At 36.6% G+C, this 9,871-nt stretch overlaps 1 pseudogene; it reads right to left on the bottom strand.

The window, feature by feature from the left end:
• Positions 1 to 2,551: 2,551 nt before the first annotated feature.
• LOC122104592 lies at positions 2,552 to 3,602 on the bottom strand (annotated as a pseudogene).
• Between the last annotated feature and the right edge of the window lie 6,269 nt (positions 3,603 to 9,871).

Here is a 9,871-nt window from a genome sequence, read left to right as displayed (position 1 = left end):
AAATAATATAAATAACAAAAATAATAGTGTAACAAAAGATATCTGTATTGATTAGCATGTTGACATGCTCTGGCTAGGCATTAGGCTCTGTATGTTTCCCCCTGTGGTTCCCATTAGGAAACAGTGTCTCTGTAGTAAGTCTTCTCTGGCTGAGAACAGGCCTCACTCACTTCTAGAAAGTTCATCTAAAATGACTGCATGATGCGATGGGCTGGCCAGATCACTTCAGTCACAGAAACCTCTTTCAGTCTATTATAAGCTAATTTGGGTTAATAGGATTTCACATCATTCTGCCACATCTTCCCCTCTCCACCCCCACCCACCCCCACCTCTGAGCCCAAGGCATCAAATTGAAAATATTTAAAAGCATTGTGATCCTACTTGAAAGTACTTACATTTTAATTCTGTCTAATGCTTTTATGGGCAACCTAGCAGCCCAACTTGGCTCCAGACAGTATCATAATAATGTACAACACAGCTACAAAGAAATTCCTGTGTTTTTTTTCTAATTGGCTTTCATATGAAAATGAGGAAAAGCTTTCAGCCTACTAAATTATTCAGTGGTACCATGCAGTCTCTAAATTTATTACTCTTGGCTGGTCTACACTTTTAACCATAAAAAAAAAATGGTAGAATCATAACTAAAATGCAATAAATAGGATGGCCTGTAAGGATGACTGTAAAGAAACTTCCGTTGTCATAATTCAGTGACAGTGACTACACATCACCAGGTTTATGTTGATAAAAAGTTAAAAAAGATAAAGCTAGAGAAAGAGATTTACCTAAACTAGCAGTCAGTCCTAGATACTTCAGAACCATGGAAGGGTAAGTAATCACAGATTTTTGGTTAATTGCTTCACACATATTTCTGTTTTTAACACTTCTGCAGCAAATTAGACAAGACTACTAAATGTGTTACAGGAGTTGTGTGAAAGGTCATGCATTATCCCAGTTATGTTTCCTACTCCTAGAGTTTACAGAGAGAGCTAAGTAAAAGTAACAAAAGTAAAGTGAAATATCTCAATGTAATGGTTTTTTCTTCTTTTTCTTTTCAGTACAGGATTGAACTCTGAGTATCACAGATGTCAAACAAGGATTATGTCATTTTTGTTATGACTCAGCCCTTTTGATTTTTTCTTTTTTCATGATGGGGTCTACTTATGTTTCCCAGGGATTACCTTGAACCTGTGATCCTCTAGCCTCTGCCTCCTGAGTCACCAGGATTACAGGTTTTTATGGGGTTTTAATTTTTAATATTTATTTAGTGCCCATACTTTATTTGAACTCAGGGCTCTACACTCTCCCTCGTATTTTTTGCTCAAGGCTTGTGTTCTTACCATTTGAGCCAAGTTTTACTTCAGATGGTTTTGATTGCTATTCCAGCATAAGAATCTCATAAACTTTGCTGCCTGCCTGGGTTGGCTTCAAATTATGATCCTCAGATCTCAGCCTCCTGAGTAGCGAAGATTACAGGTGTGAGCCACCAATGTCCAGCCCAATGTAGTTTTAAAAAGCCAAGTCCTTGTGAATTTTCTAAATCATTTCAGTGGTTAGAGAGAGGAAGAAAAAGAGAAAGAGAAAGATTCTTATTATGTAATACATTTCCTCATTCTTTTCATTTTTAATTTCCTTCTGCCTATGACATAGCTATCCCTTTCCCTCTGGGGCTTTGAGTAGGCTCACTTAATAATAATAATGGTGATGACCTTAATGAAACCACTGAATAGCATTTTTGAATATTTCCTATGTCTAAGAAGAGCTTTACTTAGTTTAGCTTTTGCACAACCTCCACAACATGCTTATAAATTAAAAAAAATCAAGTCCTCTTCACTTGAACAAACTGAGATCCAAAATAACTGAGCAACTTGACAAATGCTCCTGGTGCTAGGAACCCATATAAAGTATACAATACAGATAGATACCCAGCATAAGCTCAGATAACAAAACCCCCAAATAACAATGGACTGAAGAGTAGTAATAATGTGATATCTTCAATAGAGAGAGGATTTTTATCATCTCACATTTTAAAATATAAATCAGAAGTTGCTGTTAGGCTAAGAACCTTCTTGATGGATCTCATATTTAGAATAAAGTACCAACCTTTCCTCTGCCCTTACCAATTGTTTTATGATCACAACCCTAGGTCTTCTCTGCCTGTATCTCTTCAATCTCCCATCCATCAATGCTGTAAGGCTTCTCCAATTATTCTCATGTACTGCTGACCTCAGGGCCTTTATACTATGGTATTTCTTTCTAATTTTCCATTTTCTTGAGTTTCTTGATTTACTTCCTAACCTCATTCAGTTTTGTTACAGTTTAGCTTTACTTTTACTTTTGGGACTTAATGTCTGATAGAAAGTTATGCATCTATGTGTGTATTCCCTTTCTCAGTGATCAGTCTATGGCTCATCTGAAGATCGTCAGAAATGACTCTAGATCTTAAAAATCTAACTTCTTCTGCCAAATCCATGACCCTGAATTTATCCAAATTGTAGAAACGTGCATTTGCCAATCCACCCCCAAGACATCTGCTTTTCAGATCAACCATGGCTTAAAATATGCTTACTGTTTCATCATTGGGGGGCATCAGGAATTTCAAATATCACATATTTTCCAACTTTGCCATTTTTTTCCACATTCTTCCCTGGTTTCCACTTCTAAGTCTTCATCTGCTTCTCCTACTCTGACCTGATGACCTCAGCAGAACCACTTTAGAAGGGCACTTAAGCATCTCAATTTATGGATTTGAACCTGACTCTGTGGATGTACTGTGAGCCTCTCCCTTCTCAATGGTGTCACCCATCAAGGTCTTGCTGCCACTCTTGCTGATCTACTCCACGGACTACACAGTGCTCACCCTCTGCTGGTACTTCCTCAACCCCTGATATTCCTGGAAGCCTGCATGATCTTAGGTGCTACTGTACCATGTTAACAAGAAAGGAGTTGCTGGACCCTGTTAGAGATCTTAGCCTATTTGGTTCCTTATGCACTGGAGGGGGAAGAGCATCTCTGGAAGACTCAGGTCTTGAGTCCTCTTCATAAGGCTCATCTCCAGGTAACTCCTTGTCTTTCTCTCTAAGAGAAGTAGGTGTGACAATGGCAGTTTTACCCATAATTCTTTTCTTTTTCTCTTGCTCATAATCTTCATCTTCATCAGAATCACCACTAGCTTCATGTCAGTCCTTATACCTCACTTCCCTTTCTTCTATTTCCTTCTGTCTTTCCAGTTCCTGTGGCCTGTGGCACTTTTCTACTTCCTCAGGATCATTAGAAAACATGGGATACTATTTGCCAGCTAAGGAAATGAGAATTTTGCCTGCAGAAAACCCACTGGGAACAGGTCCTTCAAGCCCAGCTGCTATGTATGGTGACATGTCCAAAACTTGCTGGTCATCCTGACTACTATCCCTCTTCAGGTCAAGGACAGGTGCAAAGTCAATGACGGGGACAAGGATTGCTCTTCATTTTATCCTTTGGCTCTTCGCTTGAATGAGGGCTGCCTTCTTCACCAGAAGCTGAGAGTGGAAGTTTGAAGTTTGGGGACCAGCCTTCTCTGTGTTGGCGTCATTGGTCTCCACTCCTGGGTCCACATACAGTGACATCTTCTTTCATTTTAATGGAGACCGTCCAGACAGGTCCACCTGCACTCTGCCTCGCCAAAGATCCCACCAGAAGGCCGAAGCCTTTGTTGGGTCCCACCTTCAGCTGAGTACTGATGGAACTCCACAATGCAGAGCAAAGGTCACCTCTACCATCTCTATGGGTATCATCTGAGATTTTCTTTGCATGACACCTGTTGATTGCTTTCCTGAAATCTCTTGTTCCTTTTCCTTCCTTTCCCCTACAGTTAAGCAATTGCATTTACTTAGCTGTCTTGTAGATTTGGCAGTCCTTACATCAGGGAAGTAAAAAGCTTTGGATGCTAAATCCCTCCTTGCTTTTTCTTAGCTGTAGTGAAAACCATGAAGTTAAGAATGTATTGATCCTATCTCTCCCTGCACATGTGTGAGAATGTTTGATAAGCATCAGATGCAACTGAACCTGATACTTGATTTTGTAGCAGTAGCAATGATTGACAAACAGCCTAGAACTGCACTAGAGGATTTAATACATGAGCTCACCTGACTCTCTTAGAAACTTCATTGGAAAGACTAGTTATTATTTCCCTCAGGGGCATATCATTTCTTCTCCAGTTTCATTCCTGAAGACTGTTGTAAGCTCTTATTTCTTCACATTGTTTGAAGGGTCCAAGTGATGGTATATTGGGTTAACAGTGCAGAGATGGAGCACATTAGAGTTTCAAACAGGCTATACTGTCTAAAACCTAAACCTTTATTCCTATATTAGGTTATTTAATATATTTTTATACCAATAACAACAATGAAAACAAAGAAGAAAAGAAGGAAGGAAGGAAGGAAGGACAGAAGGAAAGAAGAAGGAAGAGAAGGAGGGAGAGGAAGTGGAGGAGGAGGAGAAGGAAGAAGAATTTGCAAGTACAAAAGACTTATAACTATAATCCTAGCTACTTGAGAGATTGCAAATGGGAAGGTCAGGATTCTAGGCCAGTCTCAGCACAAAGGTCCTGATATACCCTCCCAACCCATTGCTAGGTATAGTGGCACCTGAATGTTATCCTATCTACATGGGAGAGGAGGATAGGGAGACTCCGTCTCAATGGAAGAAGCATGGTGGCATGAGGCCTGAGTTTAAATTCTAATAGTAGAGGAGAGAGGAAGATTAGGTGAAAAAGGAGGAGGAAGTACATGGCTTAAATTTTAAGTTAAGAAGAAAAAAACTAATATTTCAAGAAAAAAAATGTTCTTGAAACCAGGTGCTGGTGGTTCATGCCTGATATCCTAGCTACTCAGGAGGCTGAGATCTGAGGGTCAAGGCCAGCCCAGGCAGGAAAGTCCATGAGACTCTTATCTCCAATAGACCACCAGAAAACCAGAAATGGCCCTGTGGCTCAAGTGGTAGAGTACTAGCACTGGAGCTGAAGAGCTGAGGGACAGCACCCAGGGCCAGAGTTTAAGCCCCACTACCAACCAAAAAAAATTCTTGAAGCACATGATTGGATATGAGTGTTGATATAGTCACCATATCTAGATTAATGTGAAAATCATGAGATTCATAATTAAGTAAGTATATAACCCTGGAGATTTCTGGGAGTTGTTACTTTTCTTCTCTTTTGTAATTGATCACAATTTTCCTCCAAGTTTGTATAAATGTGATGCGAGACATTTACATGGGAACATGAGATTTAAGCACTAGCCAGATGTTTCCAGAGAACTGTCCCAGATGGTAGACACTGTCTGAAAGATCCAATTTGGAAAGTTGTCAGAATTCTTATTAAGCTAAAACTTCCATCCAATGCATAAAACCAAGTGAGGAGGAGTAAAGTTATTTCTGTTTTCCTATCTGATCTTCTTTCCTTTTCTTATTTCCTGTTGTCAACACCTTCAATCTTTTTCTCCAGTTGCATTTGTAGTATGTAATACATATTCTCCCCAAGTTGTGCGTTTTTCCTTCAAAGACACTTGTATATACTGGCTCTAAAGGACAGAGAGAGATTTTGTTCAGCAAACCTCAGACTTTCCATTACTCTTAGGACAAATTCCAAATTATTAACAGCACTACAGGCTCTTAGTAATCTGGTACACTCAGGCTTGTTGAACATTATCTTTCAGTATTTACCAAAAGAAGAAACAAATATATGCATTACTCCAATTAACACTCCGACTTCCAGAATGTCATTTGGAGTAGACTTGATGTCTATCAAATGGATAAAAACCAGAATATCCTGGTTTTCATGTTTGAAATTTCCAGGGACCTTTTCCCCTTCTTTCTTTTTTTTTTTTGAACATTCAACATTTCAAAAAATTATTTCCTATTGTTATTATAAAGGTGATGTACAGCAAGGTCACAGTTATATAAGTCGTTGAACAAAGAGTACATTTCTTTTTGGACAATGTTCTTTCATTTTTTAATGTAAAGTTTCATTTAGTTTGAGTTCACTTCTTTACTAAACATGACTTTTCTGATATGTTTTGATATTACACTAATCATTTGGCCCAAAGAACTTAAACAAAGTATCAAACACATGGTGATTGAACAGAACAAAGGTAAAAATTGAGATCAAAGTCAGAATATTTAGTGATGTTTATTCCTTAATTTTCCTACATTTATGCACATGTGAACTAGAATGAAAACACCCACTGCACACAATGTAAATAATGTCATCAGGAAAAAAATCAATGCTTAATATTAAAGATCAAAGCAAATTTTACATTTTCAAAGGATAAGCACACATATATTTTAAAATGTTTTTATTATCTCAAACACAAAAACTATACCTAGCTTTTTAATCTGCTTTAATGTGGATACAACATTTTCTTCTCTCCGCTGTTCACTGTTAACCTGGAAAAGTAGAATGGTGAATAGGTCCTGAATCAACATTTGCTTGAATTTGTTAATCACCATTGACTGTTAATTGAATTTTTACAGATCTTATGGTCAGTGGAAGATACAGCCAAGTATTTCATTTTGTCTTCATGTTATCATTATTTTTCACAGGTTTTTTTTTTAAAAAAAACTGGCTACAATCTTTAGTCAAAAACTTGAAGAGTTTTCAGATTATCAAGGAGAGGAATAAATTGCATAGTAGTATTCAAAGGAAATTAAAAATGCTTTCTTTACATGCCAGATGAAAGACATTTGACTCTAGTGCTTTTGAGGAATGCATTGAAGACAATTGAAATATCAAAACCCAAAGGCTTAAACCCTTCTCTTATCAATAAAACAACAACAACAATAAAACCACAAGTAAACCACAAAATATAAAGTAAATAAGCAATGCAAATTGCAAAATTAGACCAAAAGAAGGTAAAATATATTGACAGCTAGCAGTGTCTGCCTTGAGAGTACCCTGGGATATCATTTTCCTAGATAATATAGTTAAAGACTATGGAGAGAAGAGGTGTAGGAGGTTGGAGTTTTATATTGCACACAGCTATGACCATGGAGGGAACGTCTGCCTCTGGAAGAGTGGAGGACTCCAGTATATGCCTCCTCCACCTCCCCACCCGTCCACTTCATAGTTCAGCAAGCAGTGAAAGTCACACCAAGATGAATAATACTCAGAAAAGGAAACTCCATCTCCTTCGTGGAAAGTAAAGAGAAAAAAAAAAACAATAAGAATGACCACGTGTAATAAAGGAAACAAAGGTGCCTGGTAAAGAATTCACCAGGAACTAAAAAGAATTATGCAAATTAGCATACAAGATTCCAGATAAATGATTCTGCAGAGTCTCAGAGAAATAGGAACACTCATTTTAATGTTTAGTGTATTAATTGTACAATGGAGATTTATTGTAATAGCTCCATACTGCATTTTGAACAACCTCTCCCTTTATTTCTCTTTCTTATCCTCCTTAACCATTTTAGTGGGTTCCATTAGTCCACTTACATTCATGTATAAGGAACTGTGATCGTATTCAGTCTTCCACATCAACCCATTACCCTTTCCTTTCCTTTTCCTGCCTCACACTGGTTTCCCCTCATTCTGCAGTCTTTCTTTTATATTCATGTCCTATTTTTAGTTTAAAAAATACAATATTTGTCTAAGTATGGCTTATTTCCACTCATTTTGCTATAAATAATGTCTTAATCTTTTATATTGCTGAATAATACTGCATTGTACATCTGTGCCAAATTTTCTTTACCCTATTTATCACTTGATGGACACTTAGACTTAGTCTATTGCTTGGCTATGGTGAATAGTCCTGCCCTAAACATGTGTGTCTAGATGTCTCTATTGTGTGTTGACTTTCATTCCTTCAGGTAAGTGCTCATATAGTAGTTCTGATTGCACGTTTGAAGAATCTCCATACTAGATTTCCAAATGGCTGTCATAGTTTACATTCCCACCCAAAGTGTGTAAGGGTTCCTTCCCCATTGTGTCCTAACCAGCATTTGTTGTTTTGTGTTTTCACCATGATAGCCATTTTGAATGGTGTGAGATGGAATCTCAGCATAAATTTAATTTGCATTGACTATATGGCTGAAGATATTGAACTTTATGTAGTTGTCATTTGTACTTTGTCTCTTGAGGACTACCTGGTCAACTCGCTCATTTAATAATGACATTAATTAATATTTAATTTTTTAACCTCTTTGTATATTCTAGATGTTATTCATTTATCTAATGAATAGCTGGCCACACTTTTTCTCTCACTCTGTAGGCTGTCTTCTCATTCTGCTTTGTTTCTTTTGTTGTGCAGATGCTTTCTAAATTGACTCAACCCAAAAGTCAATTCTCTTATTTACCAAGCAATTGATGTACGATTCAGAAAGTCCTTAGCTGTGCCTTTATCTTCAGCTATTTTTTTTTTTATTTTATGTTTTATTGTAGTTCTTTCAAAGTTTTAGGTTAAGGTCTTTGATCCATTTTGATGTTTTATTTATTTATTTATTTTGATATTTTTATTTTATTTTATCTTTAGTTTTAGAACATTCAATAGAGCAGTTTATGAATACAGTGCCTCTTTTAATATTCTTGCCCTCCTCCTACTCCATCTCTCTTCACTTTTCTTTTCTTTTTTTAGTGTAATGTGATGTACAGAAGGGTTACAGTTACATAAGTCAGGTAATGAGTACTTTTCTTTTTAAACAGTGGCACCCCCTCCCTTGCTTTCTCCCCAGTTTTTCACTCCCATCCTTCCCCACAAGTTGTAGAGCTCATTTTCAACAGTGTCTAGTGGGTAACATTGCTGCATTTGTTCATCCTTGGTCCCACCATTTCTGTACACCTCCTCTACCCTCCCCTAAAGAGATAAACTTATAAACAAGACAACAGGTACAGAAACAAACAGCAACAAAGGAGGAAAAAAAAATCCTCCTGTTTCTATTTCTTGGACTTCATTTTGTTAAATAGCATTTTATATAATCATATTCACATAGCTATTGAACCCTTGTGATCCTCTCCTAAGAATAACTTCCTTTGGACTCTCAGTGTGAATGTCTACAGTCCTGAATAATTTATCATGTCTAAATGCATTTTTTTGTCTTTTACCATCCAGTGTGTTTACTTATAGATTTGTAGGCACACATAAGTTATTTTTATACAGAGTGTAAGAGAGGCATCTAGTTTTGGTCTTCAAATTATACCCAGTTTATCTAGCACCATTTGTTGAAGAGACTGACTTTTCTGCAACTTAACAGTTTTAGATACTTGGTGAGGAATCAGATTGTATCTAAATAGGTTAATTGTGAATCTTTTATTCTATTCTACTAACTTATGTGTCTGTTTTATACCAGTACTGTGCTGCTATTGTTACTGTAACTCTTTGGTACAATTGTGATACCTCAAGCTATCATACCTCTATTTGCTCAGGATTGCTTTAGCTATTTGGAATCTTTTATTCTTCAAAGTATTAGGACATTAATTTGTTCATTTTTCAAAGCGTAGGACTGTGACATCACTTGAATTATTATATGTATTTTAGAAGAGTATTCACCACAAATTCTTAAATTTTTAAAATAATCCTTTAATAATAGAAATATTTTTAAAATATGAATGGTTCTTGTAATGAATTAGCCTTTATCTGAAAGTGAGAAATACCTTTAATTTGTTTTATTACTTTTCTTGATGTTAAAAAAGCTAAATGTAATATTTCATAAAATAAAAGTTTTGTAAAAATAATTGGATTCTTTATTATTTTCACCCAGTCATTTAATACTTTCTCATCTATGAGTACAGAAAGAAATGTCATCAGTAGTTAAGGTGGTCCTTTCTGAATAGGGTAATCTTTGGTGATTTCCTGCTTTCTTCTAGCATTTTTCTTTCTTGACAGGCTGGGGGTCTTCAAATTAT

Source organism: Dipodomys spectabilis, unplaced genomic scaffold (genome assembly GCF_019054845.1).
Source record: "Dipodomys spectabilis isolate Male_0828 unplaced genomic scaffold, ASM1905484v1 ptg000026l, whole genome shotgun sequence".
Classification (NCBI taxonomy): Eukaryota; Metazoa; Chordata; class Mammalia; order Rodentia; family Heteromyidae; genus Dipodomys; species Dipodomys spectabilis.
The sequence above is the reverse complement of the archived record's forward strand: the minus strand, read 5'-3'. Positions and strand labels throughout refer to the sequence as shown.